Source organism: Homalodisca vitripennis, chromosome 3 (assembly GCF_021130785.1).
Source record: "Homalodisca vitripennis isolate AUS2020 chromosome 3, UT_GWSS_2.1, whole genome shotgun sequence".
Taxonomy (NCBI): domain Eukaryota; kingdom Metazoa; phylum Arthropoda; class Insecta; order Hemiptera; family Cicadellidae; genus Homalodisca; species Homalodisca vitripennis.
The window spans coordinates 79,234,675-79,260,247 of record NC_060209.1 but is presented as its reverse complement, the minus strand read 5'-3'; the positions used below and the strand labels follow the sequence as shown (position 1 = coordinate 79,260,247).

Here is a 25,573-nt window from a genome sequence, read left to right as displayed (position 1 = left end):
TGGGGTAATTACGCTATTCAATACGCCTCATTAAAAATATCCTCTTTGCTGTCCTCCCTATTATTACTTTAATCTTCCACACACGTCATTAAGAAGCTGTGTTTTCCATTTTCAATGGAAGTCTGCCCATGTCCTCCCCCTCAACAAGATCTCAGCTTCCAGTGTCATGCTCGGACTACAGGCCGATAAGTATTCTACCTGCACTATCTAAAGGCCTTGAGAGAATTGTGCACTGTCAAAATTACTGAATATCTGACTAACTATAACATATTAAGTGACTAACAATCTGGTTTTCGCACAAAACCACAGTACTGAAACTGCACTGCTAAAGGTAACTGATGACATACGACTCGCCATGGACCATAGACAGGGCACAATTCTTACTCTCTTTGATTTTTCTAAAGCTTTCGACAGCGTAAACCACAAGTTACTGTTAGCTAAATTAAGGATAGTAGGGTTTTCTGATCATGTTCTTAATTGGCTGAGATCATATCTGTCAGAAAGATGGCAGTGTGTCAAGGTTGCTGACATGACTTCGAACTGGGGGTGTGTTACTTGTGGGGTGCCTCAGGGTTCTATCCTGGGTCCCCACTCTTTTTACTGTGTGTAAATGACATTCACAGAGTTCTCAAATACTGCAGGTATCACATGTACGCTGATGTACAAATCTACTTGCACTTTGACGTTAACTCCATTAATGACTGCATCAACAGGATCAATGACGACATTAAATATATTGTTTTATGGTGTGGAAACCATGGGCTTACACTAAACCATACAAAAACCAAACCATTACTTATAAGCCACAAACATTTACGGAACTTTCTGGACCCGAACACTATTGAATCCTTAATTATTGACGGAAATACTCTACCATACTACGAAACAGTGAAAAATCTTAGTTTGACATTTAACTCGAATTTGACTTGGACGGAAGCGGTGAGGGATATATGTAAAAGAGTCTTCGCATCTGTCCACTCACTGAAACGCTTACAAAGATTTCTACCCGAACGGATCAAACTAATGTTGACAAAATCACTAGTACTTCCACACTTCAATTACTGCAACTCTGTGATGAATGACATGACGGTAGCACTTAGTGAGAAGCTGAAAAGGACTGAAAACTACTGTTTTACGTTACGTTTATGATGTGAGACGAGACCAACACATTACACCGTACTATATTCAGGGAAATATTTTGAAATTTTTGAACAACGATCAATCAAAATTCTAAATTTAGTTCATTCAATTTTACAATCTGGATTTCCAAAATATTTTTCAAACTATTTCCAATTTATATCTCATGATAGTGTAAGAAGCACTCGCTCTGGTTCTCGTACCTTAAGAATGCCCCAACACAGGACTGTAGTATTTGATAGATCTTTTCAAGTGATGGGTTGTCGCCTGTGGAACTCCCTCCCCCCAGAAATCACTTCCATTGAGGGAGATCGGCGGTTTGTGGCGGCACTGAGACGTTTGTACCATGAACGGTTGGTCGGGGCGGGTCCGTCCTTGGAGTCTGTGGGTGTGGTGCTGGTATTGTGTGTGAGGAGTGTGAGTGAGATAAAACACCATATATATATATATATATATATATATATATATATATATATTATTTATTTCGAAAATATTCTTATTATATATTTATAAATTATTGTTATTAGGTATTAATTATAGTTTTTGGTTCTTATTAAAAATGGAAGTTGTAATATTATTTTGTATTATGATTATATAACTATATATATGTTTTTTTTTTTTTTTTTTTGAAGTATCATATTTATAATTTTTTAGGGTTTAGATTAATGTTTCATTTAATGTATTTAGTAAGGTAGATTAGTGTTAATATTAATTTGGTTATTATTTTTTACTAATTATTGTTCACACAAGTTAAGTGTAAGAAAGGGCCATGAGGCCCTAACTTTGCCTGTTTAAATAAAGGAATTTTCATTTAATTTTCATTTCATATAGAGAAGAAGAAAGGATTGTGATGAAGAACATGTCCTTTAATTATTTTATAATAGTCCAAATTCCACAACTAAGATTATAAACACTATAGTGTTTAACTTAAACTGGCGGTCATCTTGATTTTAGCCCTATAAGAACAATGTTACGCTTCAACACCTTTACGATCTTAAATTTAGTCTAGAGCTTGAGAGACGATTAATAAAGACATAAAATCTAAATCTAAATTTAAAGACAAGATTAACGTCCAAACAGTTTTTAGTTATTTCGATATTTTTATTAGCTATTCAGAAAGAAATATAAAACTCTTTTCAATTCATCATATAAATGTTAAAATACAAAGAACTTTACGAGAAAGATTAAACTAGTTTTTAAAAGAGACTTCTTCCATAATTCTACAGCTAAAAGTAAGGGTGTAAAGTGTTTGATGTTTTACATTATGAGAACATTCATATAAAAATTTGGGTAAGTCCCAAGTTCGTATCATTACTGCCGACTTTTAACTTTATATTAAATTATTAAGTATTTATTGAGACATTCTATAGGTTTTGTTTAGCAAAAAGGAACTCTGATGGTAAAAATGCATATTTTTAGAGGAAGATAATATTTCTTAGTGAGTGAGGTGAGTGATAACTCACCATCTACGTACCTTGGGAGATTTAATTAGATTTTTTATGGAATTGAACTACAAATTGGTGTTAGCTAATTAAATGCACAATATTAAAAAGTATGAACTTTGAAAATGTATCCTGATTGCTCCAGTGAATTTTTTGCTTGTTTGTTGCTTGTTTTCTTCTTACAAAATGTTGAGACATTACCTATTGTATGTATCATCAAACATTTCCATCGCCCATGCTCCGCGACACGCTGCTCTGGCCAAAAAAGAAGACCATTATTGGCATTATTAGGCGCTGTCTTGAAGTACATAATTCCAGTTTTAACAGCATAGTTTTTTATTAACAATCATTGTTTCGGAAAAAATAATTAAACATGATCTACAGGCACGTGTTTTAGGTTTCACTGATAAGTCTTCCTATAGACAGTAAAGTCCTCCTCAGCGAACTTAACTAAATAGCTTCCTCTGAACATCAGCATTGAAAAGAAGGATGTTTTAACAGCATTTTTCCTATTATGGCACATTTTATCGTCATCATCCCTCTCCCTTATTAATTTCAATACATAAATATAGTCAGGGCACTTTTAATATGAACCCTGTATGTAATATTTGACATTTTAATTGCCAAAATGGGTTTCTTTAAAATAAACGCCTTCATTTAATACCGTCGTTGATTGTTATGGAAAATTGGCTACAATTGATATATTATATTGATATATACGAGGGTATAAGTGATAATTTTAGTGCTATACGGCCGTATAAGGTATTGTCAACATGTTTATCTATAAATCCAATGGTACAATTAAATAGTTTTCTTTTTTTTTAATGCGATTTTCTATGGTTATACGAATCCTTCACCCTCATAAGGATATTGGATTATTAAACTCGTATTTCAATTGCATTTTATGTACTACTTTTACATTTATTACAAAGGTTTCAGATAAACATTTAAAAAACTGTTAAGGTCGTTTTTTAAGACTCACGTCTTTCAAAAAGTGTTCATGCAAAAGCTTCTGGGTTTGCAAATTTGTTAACAGTAATAGAAGTTTATAACACTTAAGGAAAACTTCTTTGTGGCATTAAATTCCCTTAAATTTGGTTCAAGCAGACTTGCATATAGTTGCAAATGACCTACCTACGGTTAATTTACTATTTTTATAATGATGAGAAATGTTCGAAATGACTTGGCTACGGATAACCGACCCGCATTAGAATCACTGTTTATTACGCAATTATGTTTGGCTCCCATGCAGATACCATCAACCGCAAGCTTCTTCTGTATTACTACATATTATGTTAAACTATCAAAAACAAACATATATCGAACAGTTTAAAGTAGCTTTTTCATTATGTTTTTTTTTTTTTTTTTTTTTTTTTTAACTGTAACAGATTATTTAGGATATTGAATTAGTTACAATTCCAGATAGTTACAGGGTTTTAATGGTTTATGACATGAATTTTTTTATTAAAATTCTGTAAAAAAGCATATACTTGGCCTGATTACAATATACCGCTAAATTCTACTCGTACTTCCTACAAACTTTAATATTCGTTACGTGGTATGTTCTTTAACAATCTGTTATTACTTAAGACTTTGTTTTCGCTATAATTTAATTAGTTTTTATTGTTTGTACTTCAAATTCCACAATTCCTGAGACGTAATTTACTATTTTTATAATGATGAGAAATGTTCGAAATTTGTTTAATACTCCTTAATCTAGTGAAATAATAGTTTTATTCCATATCATATTTGGACTGCACGTTGACATTTACGTATATATATATATATATATATATATATATATATATATATATATATATATATATATATATACTAGCTGTTTCCCGCTGCTTCGCACGCGTCTCTTAAGCTTTGCCCCGTATATTTCTTTGCCTTCAAATAGTGTTTGGATATTTTAATATACGTAACTACTGTGTTGTAATTGCAGTTTATAATGTGCAGGCGCTTTGATAACTTTTATATCTTGCAGTACAGCCTGGTGGTTAGTTACATCAATGGGCATTGCGTATAAACCTTCTACATAGAAAAATACAAATTTTCATAGTGATCGGTCCAATAGTTTCTGAGTCTATAAAGGACAAACACACAAACATTCATTTTTATATATTATGATTGCAGAAACAGTTTAAACAAAATTTGTCGTTTCTCTTAAGCTTACTCTATGCTTTAAAACTATAAGTGTAAAGAAATTTATATATAAATATATTTTTTGTCACATTATATATGTTTACAAAGAACAGCTGATTAAAAATTTGAAAAGACTCTTTCACTTAATAACATATGTTTGCTGCAATGCATTTCTTACGGGTATTTCTGTAACCAGTGGGGCGGAATCCTGAATCGGGAAAGGGATAAAAAGTATCCTATAACCTTCTACAGATCAAGACGAACAAATTAAAAAAAAATTAGGCGAATCCGTCCAGCCGTTTGTGAGTGATGCTGTTACACACGAACAGTTTCATTTTTATATATATATATATATATTATATATATATATATATATATATATCGTTTTTACTTCTTAGGATATAGCAGAAGGAGGAGGTCGTCTTAATACTTTGAGAGGTAAAGGAAACAGTAGTTTTAGTGTACTTGTAACATCGCTGAGTGATTATTTTATTAAAGGCAAGTTACAAAATCCTATAACATTCACAATGTACCTTCTTCAAGCATGAACTTTAAACAAAGGCATTTTCAGCACGTGTCCCTTCCCTACTTTGGAAGTCATGCCCCAATCATTCTAAGAGCAACAAAACATTTGTTTCATTAACTTTTTCTATGTGCAATCGTTCAAAGGTTAACAATTGAAGATGATTGTTTTTTTTTTTTTCAAATGAATCAAAGCAATTTTTAAACTGTATTTTTTTCTTTTTATTACGTCCATTTTTTGTAATCTGGGTAGTTAAACACTATCGATTTGTATATGAAACTACCAAGCATTTGATAAGGATTGATAAATTGTATCTAGTCTTGGTGATATCACATATTGATAATAATTATCGTTGTACCAAATGTATAATAGCAGTGGTGGTTCCCCATATATTCTATTTGCTAAGCATTTTGCATAAGTAAGTACGTTGTATTTTTCATGAGATTCTAATGATGATCATCTTCAATGCATACTTGATTTACTTGGTATTGTAATATTTTCTATTTTGATAAATTTGCTAACATAATTATATAACTTCATTCCGATAGCATTTATACTTCAGAATTTATATAATAGAAATATAAAATAACTTTACGCCCTTGCAAAAGCATTACTTTCTCCAAAATTATCTTCTGTGTGGTCCAATGGAATAAGTTATGAAAATAGTCTTGTTATACTTTTAAAAAATCAGTTGAAATATAATTAAAATTGGGAATTTAAGCGATACATCTTATTGGAACTAAATGCAGAAAATACGAAAAGGTAATGTGTAAACTTTATTACCGTTTTTACTTTATATTCCAATTGTTGAGACGTAAAAATTGCAAATTTTATTGTTCAATCAAGCTAATGAATTTTACTGTTCAATAAAGTTAAATGAATTTTATTAGTCAATAAAGCTAGTGAATTTTATTGCGTAACTTTAAAAAAGTACAATGTAAATAAATTCCAGTCTCCGTATTTATGGCCCACTACAAGTATGGGTTTATAATTAAATATGTATACATCAACATGTATAAAATATGTAATGAGAGAGGGATATACACAGATAAAAAGAATGTTTTAAAAACAAGTTCGAAACTGTATAAACAATATGGCATTAAAAGGGGCGTACACAAGAAGGTTTAGGCGCGAAATAGTTGCACATTAACGAAAAAGAGATTGAGGGAAAGAAAAGCAAGCAAGCAAACAGCAGCTTAGGGAACTTACGTAAACGTTTGTGCAGTTTGCAGTGGGTGCGGTACTAGAGCGCGGGGCGGCGAAGTGACCTATGATATGCTCTGGCTGGGAACACGAATGATGTAGCTAGTCGAGAGAGGGGAGCTCACTCACATGAACTAGCTCTTGAACTCAATAACCTCAGTAGTTCCACATAAATCTATTTCACCTGTGTTTCAAAAACGTCATTTTAGTAAGGTTTAAAAACCAATGTGTACTATATATAAATTCTATGATCTACGGTTAACTATTTCTTGATTTTATTTCCATTACTTAGAACCAACCGTCTCTTATAGTTTGCTGTACTCCCAGTCATAATGCTCTAAAAGTAATTTATCTAATGTAATGTTATAATGTTTACAAAATATACGATAAAACTGGGTCGGATTGGCTTGTTCGTTAATAACACTATGGCTAGAGCGATGCGTAATTACAGCGAAACGTGTTTTACGTAAATATCTGTCTTTGTGGCTTTTATGTTTTGTTGGGTTGTGGAGCAAGATCGTGTTATTTAAAGAAAATATTACTCATTTCAATGAAATTAACACTCATTTTGTTTTCGAACTTACGGATTAATGTATATAAACTCAGTTTCCATGGATTTCAGAATTCAGTTTCCTTAATTACCATTTCTTCTATCCAAGCAAGTAAGATATTTAAAGGGACGATTGCGCTATTTATCTTGTGAATGAACCAAAAGAGAATTCGAAGAAAAGAAGAAATATTATTGTGTTTGTAAATTATACTTATAAAAATAAAAATAAAGTTAACCAACCATTAGAAATGGTGGCTGTATCTATAATACAGTTACCAAAAGTAAGGTAGATTTACTTTAGTCTGTAAAAGACGTAGTTTTTATCTATCCGTGCACTGATTTTGGGTTTTTAACACCCCTGGTTTCTAAATTTCCAGTACACCAAGCTGGAGTAACTTAACGTCTATAATTCCACGGCCGATTAAATATAATGGAAGATTACCTAGTGATTACTCCAAAACTGTTATAGAAGCCATCATCTTATAAAATTACTTTTCTGAACCTTCCCTAATATACTTTTGAGATCATGAACTTGACTAGGATTCCTTATCTGGTTTCACTTCTATTTAAGGGGTTTCAGAAATCGTACTATTGCTTTTGATCTTTGGAAATTCGGATCTTTAGAGACTCGCTGCCTTTGGAATTGTTCAACCTCTAGAATATTTCTGTCTCTTTGAGCTGTCACTATTTTAAAGCAATTAGAACATGTCTAGCTGTGGAAGTTTCCAACCTCTAGAAGGTTTTAGCTTTTAGTATTTGGAAGCAATTAAAAAATATTTACGTCTGGAAGTTTTAAAGCTCTAGAAGCTTCTGCCTCTTTGAGATTTCAGTAGTTTTGAACACGTCTACTTATCAAAGCATGTGAAAAATGCTTGTAAACCCAAAGCAAGATAACTTCCCCGAGTACGAGAAATTACAAGCATTTAGTGTAGAACATTTTAGTAATTTTGTGATCAAACTCAAATAAAAATTAGATGAAAAATGTAACTTTGTACGGTAAGGAGCCTACATGAGTTGTAGCGTTAGGGAGTGAAATATTTTGTATTTGTCATGATTTAAGTAAATTACATGTTTTATATATATATATATATATATATATATATATATATATATATATATATATATATATATATAAATACAAAATAAATGGAAACTGTCACTTCATGTGGGTACTGTTATACAAACGTCACACTTCTATCTCCAGCGGGTTTTCATTTTATCCTAGTTATAAAATTTCAACGGTTTCCTCGTACGTTACACGCCTGTAAGAAGTGATAAAAAAGTTAATCTTGTACTCATGCTACATTTGTGTCAGGTAAGGATGAATGAGTGACAATCTCACTAAATGTTTTAAAGTACTTAGTTAAGTAGCTTACTAGGAAATGTGCAATATCCGTAGACTATCATTGCGTATGCAAACTACATTACAATTAATTTGTATACTTTTGCTGTGTAATAAATAAAATACTGTTATTATTACTAGTCGTAATATTTTGTCATGTAAATTACCAGTGACTGAGTTTGTACTAGTAAGTTACCTTATAACAATATGCACTAGTCGTATGATTGCTATAAGTAAACTTGCTCATCACACACACACACACACACACACACACACACACACACACACACACACACACACACACACACACACACACACACACACACACTATAGTTATTAAAGATGTAATAACTAAAATGCATGATGAATTTTAATTGAAAATGGAAGAAACAATTAAACAAAAATTTTCTCTTTATGAAAAAAGCATGGCAAAACAAATGGAAGAATTAGAGTACTTTTCAAATAAAATTGATGAATATGAAAATCAAACTAAAGAAGTTTTGAATACATGTAAAAGTCTGGAAAAAACAAATTCTGATTTAAGACTTGAAAATGTAAATCTGAGGAAAGAAATTAGTAAATTTCAGATTCAACTTGAAAATTTGGAGCAATATACAAGAAATAAAAATGTTCAGATTGAGGGTGTTCCAGAAGTGAATTGTGAAACAATGACTGATATTGTGGAGAAATTGTCTACACTATCTGGTGTCCCAGTTAACTTTGAAACGGATGTACAGGCTGTTCATAGAATCCCCACCAAGCGTGAAAAAGGGCCAAAACCTATACATGTTTTATATATATAAATAAAACCTTATACTACAATTCTCAAATCGACAAAAGCGGGATAGCTTCTTGAAATCGTGTAAAAAAGCAAACATAAAGTTAACTGATTTTTCTCGGGCTGTGCCATCTACAAATGTCTATGTTAATGAACATCTAACACCCTACAATCGAAACCTACTCTATCATGCTAAAAAGCTTAGGGAGAAGGGGTTTAAATTTGTGCGGACTGTGGAGGGCAAGGTGTTTGTAAGGAAATCAGAAAACGACCGAAAAATACGTGTGTACTCTGTTGATGATGTTAGCAAGCATATGGGAGGTTGTGGTGAGAGCTCCAAGGATTAAAGGTGTTAAGACTGTATATGTGGCACTGTTTAACGTTTTTGATTTTAAATGGTAGATTGCAGTGTTTTTAATGACATTAAAATATTCTGTTTAAACATTCGCAGCTTGAGAAAACACTATGATGAGCTGATTTTGCATTTAAATAATTTACCAATCACCTATAGCATTATAATACTAACAGAAGTATGGATTAAAAGTGGTGAAGAGGACATGTATCAGATGGATGGTTACAACATGTTGTTCCAGCCGAGGCCAGACAATCAGGCAGGTGGTGTAGTAATCTACATGAACTCTGACCTCCAGTACAGCTACTGCCTCATCCTCCTACCCACAGCTGAGATAGTCAAAGTTCTTTTTAATGTAAACTGTAATAGTAAAACTTTTAATGTATCACTGTTTGGAATTTACCGTCAATGTAAACACACTTACAATCAATTTAAAAATTATTTTGAAAATATTCTAAGTGAGTCAGCAAATCCAACAATAATAATTGGCGATATTAATATTTGCATTTTAAAGGGTACTGGTTCAGGAATGCAATATTTAAATTTGATTTCTTCCTATGGTTTCGAAAGTTGTGTAAATAGTCGTCCTAGAATAGTAAATGGTTCTGTATCATGCCTTGACCATGTTTTAGTAAAAGATTCAAAAGATATAAAGTTTAGTTCAGACGTTGTAGAATTAAGTATTACAGATCATTATGGGTTAGTTGTCGTTCTGTCCAATTTAGACAGTACATTAAAACGGGAAAAATTTTGTAAGGTTTTAGACAGAGTTATGTTGCGTAGGCAACTGATATTGGCTGACTGGACACCTGTATTGAATTATGAATCTGATATAAATGAATGTGTTACTGAGTTTTATAATATATATAAAACAGATGTCACAATGCCTCTTGTTCATTAAAAAAACGAAATAGTAAGAATAGAAGGTGGAATGAGTGGGCAAGTAATAGGCTTATAATCTAATTAATCAAAAAAACCACCTGTACAGACAGTATGCTAAAGATAGAGATAACTTAGTACTAAAAGCACGGAATATAAAAACCTCTCTAAGCTTGTTACACAATAAATTAGGCAGGCTAAGCTTAATTATTATTCCTCACTTGTAGAGCAGTGTAATGGGAATTTTAAAGAATATTGGAATGTGATAAAAAAGATTGTAAAAAGTAAGAAAGTATCTTTAAGCAACATTAAAATAGGAGGTATAGAGGTTAAGGTTACTGGTAATGAATTTACTATAGCAAATGCATTTAATGAATATTTTACGAATGTCATTTCAAATCTGCGGCATAATGAGTTTGGTAGTGATATGTTTTTTGAAGAGCAAGTTCAGAGTGATATTTTTTTGAGAGAATTTGTTTTTTCTGAGGAAGAAATTGTAAACACCCTTAGAACAATGAAAAATAAGAAAAGTTCCGGCCTAGACGGAATTGATATTTATGTTATTAAGAATAACATTGATGTTTTTGGACCTATATTACGTCATATTTTCAGAAAATCATTAGATCAGGGTGTAATGCCTGACAGGTTTAAAATAGCTTCTGTAGTTCCCATTTTTAAGTCAGGTGACCCAGTGGAAATGCCCTCGTATCGCCCAATATGTGTAATTAGTACTTTAGCTAAAATTTTTGAAACCATTATTAGGAATAGATTACTCCTGTATTTTGAAAATCTGACAATATTTTCATCCAATCAGTATGGGTTTTTGCCAGGCAGGGGTACTTATTTGGCAATTGAAAAGCACATAAACAGCATAGTAGCATCTAAGGATTGTAATGAATACACACTAGCAGTCTATTTGGATTTTCAAAAAGCTTTTGATGTTTTGGACATTAATATTTTGATAAGCAAGTTTAAAACCTATGGAATTGGGGGGAAAGCACTGTCTTGGTTGGAGTCTTTTTGTACAGGAAGAAAGCAGTTGGTAAAAATAAATAACACATTAAGTAATGTTCTAGAGCTGCAGTTTGGAACGGCACAAGGGGGGGGGGGGTTCTTGGTCCCGTATTGTTTTTAATTTATATTTATGATTTGCTGAACTTACAATTAGGCTCAAAAGTATTTGCTTACGCAGATGACACAGCGATTGTCTGCTCAGCATACAATAGGGAATCTCTAAAGCTAAAGATAAGTAATGATTTAGTTAAAATATCAAACTGACTTGTACAAAATAAGTTATTAATAAATTCTGCTAAGTCAAAGTGTATTGCATTTTTTGATAATGATGAAAGTAGGGCTGAACTGCAAAGTACTTTTAATTTGTTTTGTCACAAGCATCAATGTATTTATGATTGTACTTGTAAGGCTATTGATTTTGTTCAGAGTGTGAAGTACCTAGGTTTATTTGTTGATTACCAGCTTAAGTGGAACCACCATGTGGCTTATTTATCAAAAAAACTAAGGAAAGTAAACTATGCATTGTATTATTTTAAAAATTATTTGAGAAATGACCAATTGAGACAATTGTACATCACATGGTTTGAACCCCTATTAAGATTTGGAATAATCCATTATGGAGGGACATACCCCACTGTTATACAACCAGTTGTTATGTGTCAGAGACATGCGTTGCGTAGAGTATATTACGTTAGACGTAATGACAGAGTTATTCATTTATTCTCTGAACACAAAATACTAACTTTTACTCAACTGCACAAGTACAGTACTATTATGTATGTTCATAAAAGCCAAAATAATTTTAGACATAGACAGATACAAAGAGTTACACGTGCAGCACAGTATGATTTACTTAAAGTACCTTTTGTTGTTAAAGAATCAAGCAGACATCAGTTTTGTTATTTGGGCCCACAGATTTCCAACAGATTTCTCCAATCATATGGCAATGAATTGTACTTAGATAAAAAACCGAAAGTTAAAATGAAAGCCACTGAGTTTGTTACGGCCATAGATGTATGAATTATTATATTGTAAAATTTACTGTTTTTTGAATATAAAAATGTAGAATATATTTATACTTTATTGTTATGTTGTATTATTTATTTGATTGATGCTGTTATAAATGTTTTTGTATGCTGGTTAACTATTCCTTGTTAGATTATTTTTGTAATGTTTGATTATTTTTATTATGTTTGAATTGTTATATTGTAAAATTTACTGTTTGTTGAATATAAAATGCCGAATATATTAACACTGTATTGTTAAATGCCGAATAGATTAACACTGTATTGTTAAGTTCTATTATTTATTAGATTGATACTGCTATAAATTTTTTGTATGTTGGTTAATTACACCTTGTTAGATAATTTATATAATATATTTATAAAATAACATGTTAACTAATTACTAATGATTGTTAAGTTTTTAAAGTGTATTGTTAAGTTAGTAAGAAACAACTGAAGTATTAAATAACTCATGGAACTGCCAGTATATAAAACTTATATTTATATAATTATTAGTGAACAGTTTTTTATACTCCGCACGCGCTAGGTGAGCGCATGGAGTTTTGTAGTATGTATTGTTTGTATGTTTTCAAGAAATAAATGATTTGATTACTGATTACACACACACACACACACACACACACACACACACACACACACACACACACACACACACACACACACACACACACACACACACACACACACACACACACACACACACACACACACACACACACACACACACACACACACACACACACACACACACACATGACAGTTCCCGAACTGGTTATACGTGTAGAACATGAAGATTGTTACCAGGATTGCGAATAAGTGAGTCATTATGTGAAAAGTCGTTTCGCGCAAGTTTGTAGGATGAGTAGTTCTAAGGAGGAGTAGTGGGGGGAAGAGCGTAGTATAACAACGCGCTACCAGTCGGACTGCTTTCAGTCTGCAGATGGCCAATTAGATTCTTATCACTACCGCTTGTATCGCGATTTGTCTTTACTTAAAAGTTTTTTTATGTATAATTTTTTCCCGTCTCACCAAAAAGTTCTTCCTAAAATAAGAAAGATGAACACTATTTTATATTAAAAAAAGACAAATTGCTAGATACATTACCATCCGTAAGAAATCTCTTAGTATTATGTATTAAGTTATAATTATTAACATATTAGACCTTGTGAATTTTATACGTTTCTACATAGCGAAGTGAATTCTGGATGTTTCACGTTGATTTTGTTCACACAGTATGTATATACGGGTTCCACGCATTCAGCCCAGCAATTTATTGTACATTCAACTGCTATGTAACATTCAATCCATAAGGAGAGTGTATCCTGATAATCTTCTTGTATTGTGGGTCTAATCACACGGTATGTATATACGGGTTCCACGCATTCAGCCCAGCAATTTATTGTACATTCAACTGCTATGTAACATTCAATCCATAAGGAGAGTGTATCCTGATAATCTTCTTGTATTGTAGGTCTAATCACACGGTATGTATATACGGGTTCCACGCATTCAGCCCAGCAATTTATTGTACATTCAACTGCTATGTAACATTCAATCCATAAGGAGAGTGGATCCTGATAATCTTCTTGTATTGTAGGTCTAATCACACGGTATGTATATACGGGTTCCACGCATTCAGTCCAGCAATTTATTTAACATTCAACTGCTATGTAACATTCAATCCATAAGGAGAGTGGATCCGGATAATCTTCTTGTATTGCAGGTCTAATCACACTGTATGTATATACGGGTTCCACGCATTCAGTCCAGCAATTTATTTTACATTCAACTGCTATGTAACATTCAATCCATAAGGAGAGTGGATCCTGATAATCTTCTGGTATTGTGAATCTAATCACACGGTATGTATATACGGGTTCCACGCATTCAGCCTAGCAATTTATTGTACATTCAACTGCAATGTAATATTCAATCCATAAGGAGAGTGGATCTTGATAATCTTCTCGTATTGTGGGTCTAATCACACGGTATGTATATACGGGTTCCACGCATTCAGCCTAGCAATTTATTGTGCATTCAACTGCTATGTAACATTCAATCCATAAGCAGAGTGGATCCTGATAATCTTCTGGTATTGTAGGTCTAATCACACGGTATAAATATACGGGTTCCACGCATTCAGCCTAGCAATTTATTGTACATTCAACTGCTATGTAACATTCAATCCATAAGGAGTGTGGATCCTGATAATCTTCTGGTATTGTGGGTCTAATCACACGGTATAAATATACGGGTTCCACGCATTCAGCCCAGCAATTTATTGTACATTCAACTGCTCTATAACGTTCAATCCATAAGGAGAGTGGATCCTGATAATCTTCTGGTATTGTGGGTCTAATCACACGGTATGTATATACGGGTTCCACGCATTAAGCCTAGCAATTTATTGTACATTCAACTGCTATGTAACATTCAATCCATAAGGAGAGTGGATCCTGATAATCTTCTCGTATTGTAGGTCTAATCTCGCGGTATGTATATACGGGTTCCACGCATTTAGTCCAGCGATTTATTGTACATTCAACTTCTCTATAACGTTTAATCCATAAGGAGAGTGGATCTTGATAATCTTCTGGTATTGTGGGTCTAATCACACGGTATAAATATACGGGTTCCACGCATTCAGCCTAGCATTTTATTGTACATTCAACTGCTATGTAACATTCAATCCATAAGGAGAGTGGATCCTGATAATCTTCTGGTATTGTGGGTCTAATCACACGGTATAAATATACGGGTTCCACGCATTCAGCCCAGCAATTTATTGAACATTCAACTGCTATGTAACATTCAATCCATAAGGAGAGTGTATCTTGATAATCTTCTCGTATTGTGGGTCTAATCACACGGTATGTATATACGGGTTCCACGCATTCAGCCTAGCAATTTATTGTGCATTCAACTGCTATGTAACATTCAATCCATAAGGAGAGTGTATCTTGATAATCTTCTCGTATTGTGGGTCTAATCACACGGTATGTATATACGGGTTCCACGCATTCAGCCTAGCAATTTATTGTACATTCAACTGCAATGTAATATTCAATCCATAAGGAGAGTGGATCTTGATAATCTTCTCGTATTGTGGGTCTAATCACACGGTATGTATATACGGGTTCCACGCATTCAGCCCAGCAATTTATTGTACATTCAACTGCTATGTAACATTCAATCCATAAGGAGAGTGGATCCTGATAATCTTCTGGTATTGTGGGTCTAATCACACGGTATAAATATACGGGTTCCACGCATTCAGCCCAGCAATTTATTGTACATTCAACTGCTATGTAACATTCAATCCATAAGGAGAGTGGATCCTGATAATCTTCTCGTATTGTAGGTCTAATCACACGGTATGTATATACGGGTTCCACGCATTCAGCCTAGCAATTTATTGTACATTCAACTGCTATGTAACATTCAATCCATAAGGAGAGTGGATCTTGATAATCTTCTCGTATTGTGGGTCTAATCACACGGTATAAATATACGGGTTCCACGCATTCAGCCCAGCAATTTATTGTACATTCAACTGCTATGTAACATTCAATCCATAAGGAGAGTGGATCTTGATAATCTTCTCGTATTGTGGGTCTAATCACACGGTATAAATATACGGGTTCCACGCATTCAGCCCAGCAATTTATTGTACATTCAACTGCTATGTAACATTCAATCCATAAGGAGAGTGGATCCTGATAATCTTCTGGTATTGTGGGTCTAATCACACGGTATAAATATACGGGTTCCACGCATTCAGCCTAGCAATTTATTGTACATTCAACTGCTATGTAACATTCAATCCATAAGGAGAGTGGATCTTGATAATCTTCTCGTATTGTGGGTCTAATCACACGGTATAAATATACGGGTTCCACGCATTCAGCCTAGCAATTTATTGTACATTCAACTGCTATGTAACATTCAATCCATAAGGAGAGTGGATCCTGATAATCTTCTGGTATTGTGGGTCTAATCACACGGTATGTATATACGGGTTCCACGCATTCAGCCTAGCAATTTATTGTACATTCAACTGCTATGTAACATTCAATCCATAAGGAGAGTGGATCTTGATAATCTTCTCGTATTGTGGGTCTAATCACACGGTATGTATATACAGGGTTCCACGCATTCAGCCCAGCAATTTATTGTACATTCAACTGCTATGTAACATTCAATCCATAAGGAGAGTGGATCCTGATAATCTTCTGGTATTGTGGGTCTAATCACACGGTATAAATATACGGGTTCCACGCATTCAGCCTAGCAATTTATTGTACATTCAACTGCTATGTAACATTCAATCCATAAGGAGAGTGGATCTTGATAATCTTCTCGTATTGTAGGGTCTAATCACACGGTATAAATATACGGGTTCCACGCATTTAGCCCAGCAATTTATTGTACATTCAACTGCTATGTAACATTCAATCCATAAGGAGAGTGGATCCTGATAATCTTCTGGTATTGTGGGTCTAATCACACGGTATAAATATACGGGTTCCACGCATTCAGCCTAGCAATTTATTGTACATTCAACTGCTATGTAACATTCAATCCATAAGGAGAGTGGATCCTGATAATCTTCTGGTATTGTGGGTCTAATCACACGGTATAAATATACGGGTTCCACGCATTTAGCCCAGCAATTTATTGTACATTCAACTGCTATGTAACATTCAATCCATAAGGAGAGTGGATCCTGATAATCTTCTGGTATTGTGGGTCTAATCACACGGTATAAATATACGGGTTCCACGCATTTAGCCCAGCAATTTATTGTACATTCAACTGCTATGTAACATTCAATCCATAAGGAGAGTGGATCCTGATAATCTTCTGGTATTGTGGGTCTAATCACACGGTATAAATATACGGGTTCCACGCATTCAGCCTAGCAATTTATTGTCCATTCAACTGCTATGTAACATTCAATCCATAAGGAGAGTGGATCTTGATAATCTTCTCGTATTGTAGGTCTAATCACACGGTATAAATATACGGGTTCCACGCATTCAGCCTAGCAATTTATTGTACATTCAACTGCTATGTAAGATTCAATCCATAAGGAGAGTGGATCTTGATAATTTTGTCGTATTGTGGGTCTAATCACACGGTATGTAGTATATACGGGACTTTTAGCCCAGCATTCTTTATTATATATTGAACTGTTAATGGCTTCAAGTGTTAACACATTTTCTCCTTGTTGGCCCAATCACACGGATCATTATAAGGTTCTTGTGCAACAAGGTACTGTTCGGTCGTCTTTGGTTTTTTTGGACAGCACAGTAAGTTTTCTCACGATTACCTTCTCAGCAGTATTCAGCAGTTTACACTATACAGCTCCAGCAGTCTTCACATTTCACAGGAGTGCAGTAGGCCCTTGAGGCACAAGTACTAGGCAATACCCACTCCTCAGTAGTAGGAAAGTGTGATTTAATTCTTGCTTACAGGTAAGTAAGATAAATTGTTCTAGATCCTGAGTATAGTTATTTATCGCACTAAAGATTATCGCCTTTTATTACTTGCCGTAATACTACAGTCATTCCTAGGTACGCTAGATCGAGACAGCATTTTATTTAATTAGAAGTGATTAAGAGTCGCTCAGTACCGTTATTTAGCGCAATAAGCGTTAACATATTTATTAATAATAGAAATATATGACCAGTAAATACCTTTAAATTATATGAAACTTGTCCTGTGCTTACATTTACGTTCTCTATTACTACCTCACGGACCGTTAAGAGTATGCCTTTGACAACAGCATTTGTAAACATCAAATTAAATTTTCACGCTGAATATCATTGGACATTGGAGTGAGTGAGTTGTATATATTTAATTTTCAACTATACTAGTACAATATTAAGGCTGAAATTTAACTTGATGTTATATATATATATTAACAAAAAATCTTTGCAGCAATCAATCTGACTTTCATAACTACATAAATAACCAGTCCTAACTATATAAATAAGTCTAGGCCTTTCCAGTGCTATTAATCCTAATGACTCTAAATTTATTACTCAAATTTTTTCCTGGCTTTCATGAAATCAACAAATTTGAAGGTTTCTTTTCCTATTTTGGAATCTTCCCTTGAAATTATAAATTTATTTTCCAAGTTCTCTAAAGTAATTTGAAAAAACCTGTAAATTTACAAAACTAGACCGAAATTAAACTATGAAGGCAATCCAAAATGTAATAATATCAAATGTAACGTGGGCAATCCTTGTAACAGGCCAAGATGCGGCATGTGTAAGATGCTAGTAAATTCTAAATCTTTTAAAAGTAGTACAACTAAAAAAAGAATATCCTATTAAAGGTAATATTAATTGCACCACAAAAACGTCATTTATGAACTAACCTGTAAATTCTATCCCAAAGACTATATTGGAAACACCATCACACCATTAAGAGTGGAATGACCAATCATAGGTTTGATGTTGTTCATCATAATTATGAGAGACCGTTATCTACTGCTGATTGCGATTCACACAATCAAAATAAATTAGAAAAACTGCTTCGGCTTAAAATAAATTTATTATTTAGAGCCAAATCCCAATCAAAATACTAATCTGATAAATTTAAGAAATGATAAACAATGTTTGGTCATCAATTAATTTTAAAATTAAGGCAACCATGATTCTCTTTTCCTTGTTATATAAATATTTAGTTCTATGTAAACATTTACTAAAATTCTGTATACAGCTGATTGGAATCTTTGTTTATGATATTTATATGTTTAATTTCTCCTTTTTTTGTTATGTTTTTAATTCTTGGTTAGGGTTCTATTTATATGTTTTATTACAGTTTATTTCTGATTAAGGGTTCTGGGAACTCGAAAATTAAAGCATAAACACTGGGGTTTCTGTTTTGCTTAAACTTTAAACTACTTGGAAGATATAAACTTACATACTTAAGATATATATATATATATATATACTTTGGTTTTATATATATCTCCAAGTAGCTTTATATATATATATATATATATATATATATATATATATATATATATATATACTGCTCCTGTATGCTTAATACATTTATTCTTAAATAACTTGTACGTTACGTGTACAAGTAACGCCAAAAAATCCTTCATAAAAAATGCCTTCTTAATGCCTTAATAAATACAACTATATTAAAACAATTTTTAAGGCCCTAAAGCTGAACATTTAAACAGGTCTGATGAGTACTAACGAAATACTTTAATGCCTGTACAATATGCCATAATATTTTAATAGATCCTGCAATTCAGGAGGTTCAAAATTTAAACATAATTGTGACTGGGTCTTCTTCAAGCTTTGTCCATGTAAGAAAACTTCTGGTTTGAAAGAATAATATTTCTAATGACATAGTAGACTATATACTGTTAACACAATAAAATAAAAAAGAAACGTTCGTAGATCAGAAAGTAACGTCAGTCAAAAAACGTTTACTGATCTAGGGTAATTTTTGGTGCCATAGTAGCTTCTGTATTGAAACCCTATCAGGAAAATATTGAATACTTTGTACGTGAGTATAACAAGCATACTTCGATTATAAATCATCTATACTCCGGCAATTGTTACCTGCTTCTGGTCTAAGGTATTTTCGGTGTTGGTAGTCTGTTGAGTGAGCATAAACACGTGTACCAAATTTCACCTTCTAGGACATCGGAGAGTCTTATGAGTCACTTATATTCATGAAAATGCTTTTTTTACATTTTTCAAAATGATGAGGTACATCTGTGTAAAATTTCTTTGGATAGCGGGAAGTGAATTCATCTCTTGGGTTAATTAATTTATCCATCGATCAATACCAAATCAATTCAGAATGCATACAATGCATAAGAACGCTTCCACCGGAATATTTTACGTCCATTCTAGAGAGATTGTTTTTTCTTTATGTTGACTAATCCCTTGACCATGTAAATAATTCACATCACAGCTCACACTGACGAGATTAGATCAAATTAGGCTACTACTAGGCTGGTTACATATAAGCTTATAGGCTTATAACTAGCAACTATTACATAGGTGTAGATCCCCCGTGTAGGGGTATATCAGAACTTTCAATTCCTGATATAAGTTGATCAAATAATGGTGATATAATGGTCATACATTTGGGAGAATATTATAAACTTCGGCACTATTTCTGTCTCGTTGAATGTTTAGTCTATTTAATGAATACAGTTGGTTGGAACCCAGAAGATGTAATAACAGTAGATATGTTTATTTTGTCATCACGCTTAAAGTTTTATTGTTACTCCCTAGCAGCATTCTTGGTAAGATAAAACATATTTAAAATTTATAAAAAAAGTTCTCGGATTTTTCCATGTTTCCAAAGGAGATCTGAACATTTAGAAGTCGAACAGGGGAAGAGGTGGATCTTATAAAACGCTCCGTATGAAATGTTCCACCTTTGTTGGAATTCTACGTAATGAGTAGATTCTACATGTTTAGATAAAAACATGTAGTCCATTATATATATATATATTTTTTTTTTTTTTTTTTTTTTTTTTTTTTTAATTTAATCGGGAGTTTTCTGAACATGGTAATCTCTATTTATTAAATTTTGAATTGACTTCTGGAAATCACAGTATACCATTGTGGCATTTGTTTATTCATATGTTTATACTTATGTTATTTCCCGTAATATTCAATTTTCTATTATAGGGTATGATGTAATAATATCGGCAACATTCCTTAACTTCCTTAGGTAAAAGTTTTACCTATACAAAATTTAAAAGCCGCGCCTGTTAATCTTGTATAGAAACTGAACCACTTCATTTTCCAATGTTCGGGTTCCATGTCAAATTGTAGCACACCTAAGTTTTAAATGGGCGATTGATTAATGACCCTGATAAGAAACGGTCGGTCCACGTGTAACACGGATTCTCTCCACGCATTCATTGCGGTCATCTTTCATTTACATTCGGGTTTATTCATTACAATTCTCTTAACGTCGTTGCTTATGAAATGAAATGAAACGACCTATTATCTTATCTACTTTTTTTTAAATATGAGCCTGACTTCACAATTTCGTTAGTTTTTCTTTCCTTTTCTCGGGAATCCAAAAACAAATATGAGCTTTCACTGACAAAACTCCTTCACTAAAACAGACAATGTGTGCAGATTGACCTACGGTAGTCTGTAAAATTGTAATAAATACAGATGTTTATGCGAAACGTTTTTTCAACCTCAGACCTATGCAACTTACAATGACGATATCCAGCGTAGTATTTCTTTCCAGTTACATTAAGTGTTTTAACAGCTTCTTCTACTTTTCCTGCCCTTCAAGGAGTAGGCTTGTGCCCAGTTTAACTAATGTGTCTTCGTGTTTACTTTCACTGTGCTATTTCAATTTTAAGTTCTTAACAGAGATTAATAAAATCTTTAATAGAATTTCAGCAAGGGCAATAGCCATTTTTATACTGATGTTCCAGAAGATCCGATCTCACCATATATTTTGAATGGACGAGAACTACCTACTCTTCTTTTGAAAATCACTTAAGGACATTTATTATTCAAAATTACCTTCTTATCTGCCACAATGGTGGTGGGGACAGATCAAAACTTTAAAATGGGGTAACCCCCTTTTAGTGATTATAAATAAAGGTCTTTATGATAAACAAAAAAAAACACCAATATCTAAAACTATATTAAAATAGGTACCATTTAAGCAAATATAAAGTTTAATGGTTAATAAAACTTTTGTGGGACGCTATGTTACATAATTTAGAAGTTTCTAAGTTTTAATGTACAAATTAGAGGTCGCCGATTACTCTCTAACAGAGCGTTGAATTTAATATGTTCCTTTTTTACATAATGTTGCGCGTCTCTTATCATATAATTACAACTGAGTGTTGGACGTTATGTTGGATAATTTTGACGTTTCTAAGTTCTAATGTGAAAATTGGAAGTCTTCAATTACACTCTAACAGAGCGTTCAATTGGAGTAAAAATTGTCCCTTCTCACAGCACGTCGCGCGTCCCTTTTCACATAGCGTTCAGCTATGTTGGATAATATATACGTCTCTAAGTTCTAATGTGAAAATTGGAGGTTTCGAAGTACATTCTATCTAACACAGCGTTTAATTGAAGTTAGAATGCCCCCTCCTCACAGCACGTCGCGCGTCCCTTATCACATAGCCAAAACATAGCGTTCAGCTATGATGGATAATTTATAGGTCTCTAAGATCTAATGTGAAGATTGGAGGTTTCGAAGTACACTCTATCTATCTAACACAGCGTGTAATTGAAGTTAGAAAGCCACCTCCTCACAGCACGTCGCCTTCCCTTATCACATAGCCAAAACATAGCGTTCAGCTATGTTGGATAATTTATACGTCTCTAAGATCTAATGTGAAGATTGGAGGTTTCGAAGTACACTCTATCTATCTAATACAGCGTGTAATTGAAGTTAGAATGCCACCTCCTCACAGCACGTCGCCTTCCCTTATCACATAGCCAAAACATAGCGTTCAGTTATGTTGGATAATTTATACGTCTCTAAGTTCTAATTTGAAGATTGGAGATTTCGAAGTACAGTCTATCTATCTAACACAGCGTGTAATTGAAGTTAGAATGCCACCTCCTCACAGCACGTCGCCTTCCCTTATCACCGAGATATAACTTGTGCTAACTTTCAGTTGGACGCTATATTGAATAATTTAGACGACTCAAGGTTTTAATGTAAAATATGCGAAAATTTTAGGTCTTCAATCACATTCTATCTAACAGAGCGTTCGATTGAAAGAATGGTCCCTTCTCACATCACGTAGCAAGTCCCTTATTACGTATTTAACTTTAGCTAGACGCTATATTGCATAATTTACACATCAAGTTTTAATGTAAAAAATGCGAAAATTGGAGGTCTTCAATTACACCCTAACAGAGCGTTCAATTTAAGTTGTATGTTCCCTTCTCACGGCTCGTCGTGCATCCCTTATCACATATTTACAACTTGTACTAACTTCAGTTGGCCGCTATGTTGGATAATTTAGACGTATCTAATATGAAAATTAGAGGTTTCTAAGTACTCTATCTATCAAAGCGTTCAATTGAAGTTAAAATATTCCCTTCTCACAGCACGTCACGCGTTCCTTATCTTACTAATAGACGCTGACACTTTACCGCTCCACATGTCTTGTATGGTTAACGACATGTAGTGGTAAAGACCTCGGCCTAACTGCTATATAAAGTAGGCTGTTTTACTACTCCCGATGAATTTATTCTACCAATTTAAACTCATTTCTTGTTTCTTTGTATCCTTAAATGGTTGTGCATCAAATAGGACTCCTATTAAGTAAAAATATTAAGACCTTGTCTTTCACTTGTGACTGAATTGACATATCTTGATTACAGTTACTTACTGTAAAGGACCTGTATTAGCATGCACGGTTCTAATTATTTATTAGGAGATAAAAATGTTTTATCTTAACAGTTTGTTATATTTTTGTAAAAACTGCAATAATTTGAAACATGCCCAAAAGGTATGTCAAAAACGTCACTTTTGCTTTTTTAACGAAAAATAAATTAAATAAATGAAAATTTATACAAGGCGGTGTATAGAACTCTTAAAGAATTAAATAATTTCGTTTTCATTTTGTGCAAGTATAAGAAAGGTTTTATAAATTTTTAAAATTTCAAAATAAAATATAACACCTTTTCACAATAAGATTGTAAAACTTTTTGTTTCAGAATAATCTATTTATTTAGGGAAATTATTTACAACCAACCACGTGCTTCTAAATTGTAACAAAACTGTGTTAGTAATTTTCAAAATTAGTTTTGGTCCTTTTTGTATAATTTTGTGAACAGAAAGAATCGTTTATTGGTTTTTTCATGTGAAACAGTCTACGCTGCCCTTTCTTGACTACGATCCTGGATACGATAGTAATAGACTTTATAAGGACCCAGCGAGAATATCTTAAAACCGTATCGCTGTGCGTCTGTGCGCTAACTAGATAAAGAGGTCTTAGAAGCTTCATAAATTGTACACACGTTCCTCTTTGTCCAAGGAGGACACCAATTGATTTTTATCCTATTCTACTTAAGCCCTTTCATTCTATACTCTGTTGTATCGGTGTATTGTTTATGACATATAAGTATAGACTTCAATACTAATAAAACGTAAGTAAATAAAAATTAACTCAATTGATTTTTATCCTATTCTACTTAAGCCCGTTCATTCTATACTCTGTTGTATCGGTGTATTGTTTATGACATATAAGTATAGACTTCAATACTAATAAAACGTAAGTAAATAAAAATTAACTCAATTGATTTTTATCCTATTCTACTTAAGCCCTTTCATTCTATACTCTGTTGTATCGGTGTATTGTTTATGACATATAAGTATAGACTTCAATACTAATAAAACGTAAGTAAATAAAAATTAACTCAATTGATTTTTATCCTATTCTACTTAAGCCCGTTCATTCTATACTCTGTTGTATCGGTGTATTGTTTATGACATATAAGTATAGACTTCAATACTAATAAAACGTAAGTAAATAAAAATTAACTCAATTGATTTTTATCCTATTCTACTTAAGCCCGTTCATTCTATACTCTGTTGTATCGGTGTATTGTTTATGACATATAAGTATAGACTTCAATACTAATAAAACGTAAGTAAATAAAAATTAACTCAATTGATTTTTATCCTATTCTACTTAAGCCCGTTCATTCTATACTCTGTTGTATCGGTGTATTGTTTATGACATATAAGTATAGACTTCAATACTAATAAAACGTAAGTAAATAAAAATTAACTCAATTGAATTTTAAATGCGTTTTGCATGGACACATTATCGTTTGACATATAATTTCCGATATTAACAAACAGTTTTAAAAGTAAATTTCTATGTTTAAAAACAAAGCTCAATTCAAAATTTGTTTAATGTTTGTCAGAAAATCGGTCACACATGTACTCCGAATAATTTCTCGAGATTTAAAATTCAATCAATTTGGATTTTATATTCGTAAAATAATATTTGTGTAACAGAAGACACAAATTGCCTAGAAAGAGCAAATTTTGTTATTTGTCTTAAATAAACCCACTTTTAAAATGTTGGATAAAAAACTTCACATATTTTATAGATTAAGCTCATAAACTCAGGACATAAGCAATTTTTAAGTATTAGAATACCATAACATTTACCAACAGTTTA

General features: G+C 32.9%; 1 protein-coding gene across 2 annotated transcripts in view; it reads right to left on the bottom strand.

The window, feature by feature from the left end:
- The window catches only part of LOC124357094 (arylalkylamine N-acetyltransferase 1-like), a 287,823-nt gene that overhangs the window by 183,922 nt on the left and 78,328 nt on the right, over positions 1 to 25,573 (bottom strand). The window contains exon 1 of one of the 2 annotated variants that reach the window (XM_046808526.1): positions 6,460 to 6,554. The exons of the other annotated variant lie outside the window; for it this stretch is intronic. The gene's annotated coding sequence lies outside the window, so the exon portion shown is untranslated. Of the gene's footprint in view, positions 1 to 6,459; positions 6,555 to 25,573 lie in introns of those variants that run through there. 2 annotated transcript variants of the gene reach the window in all.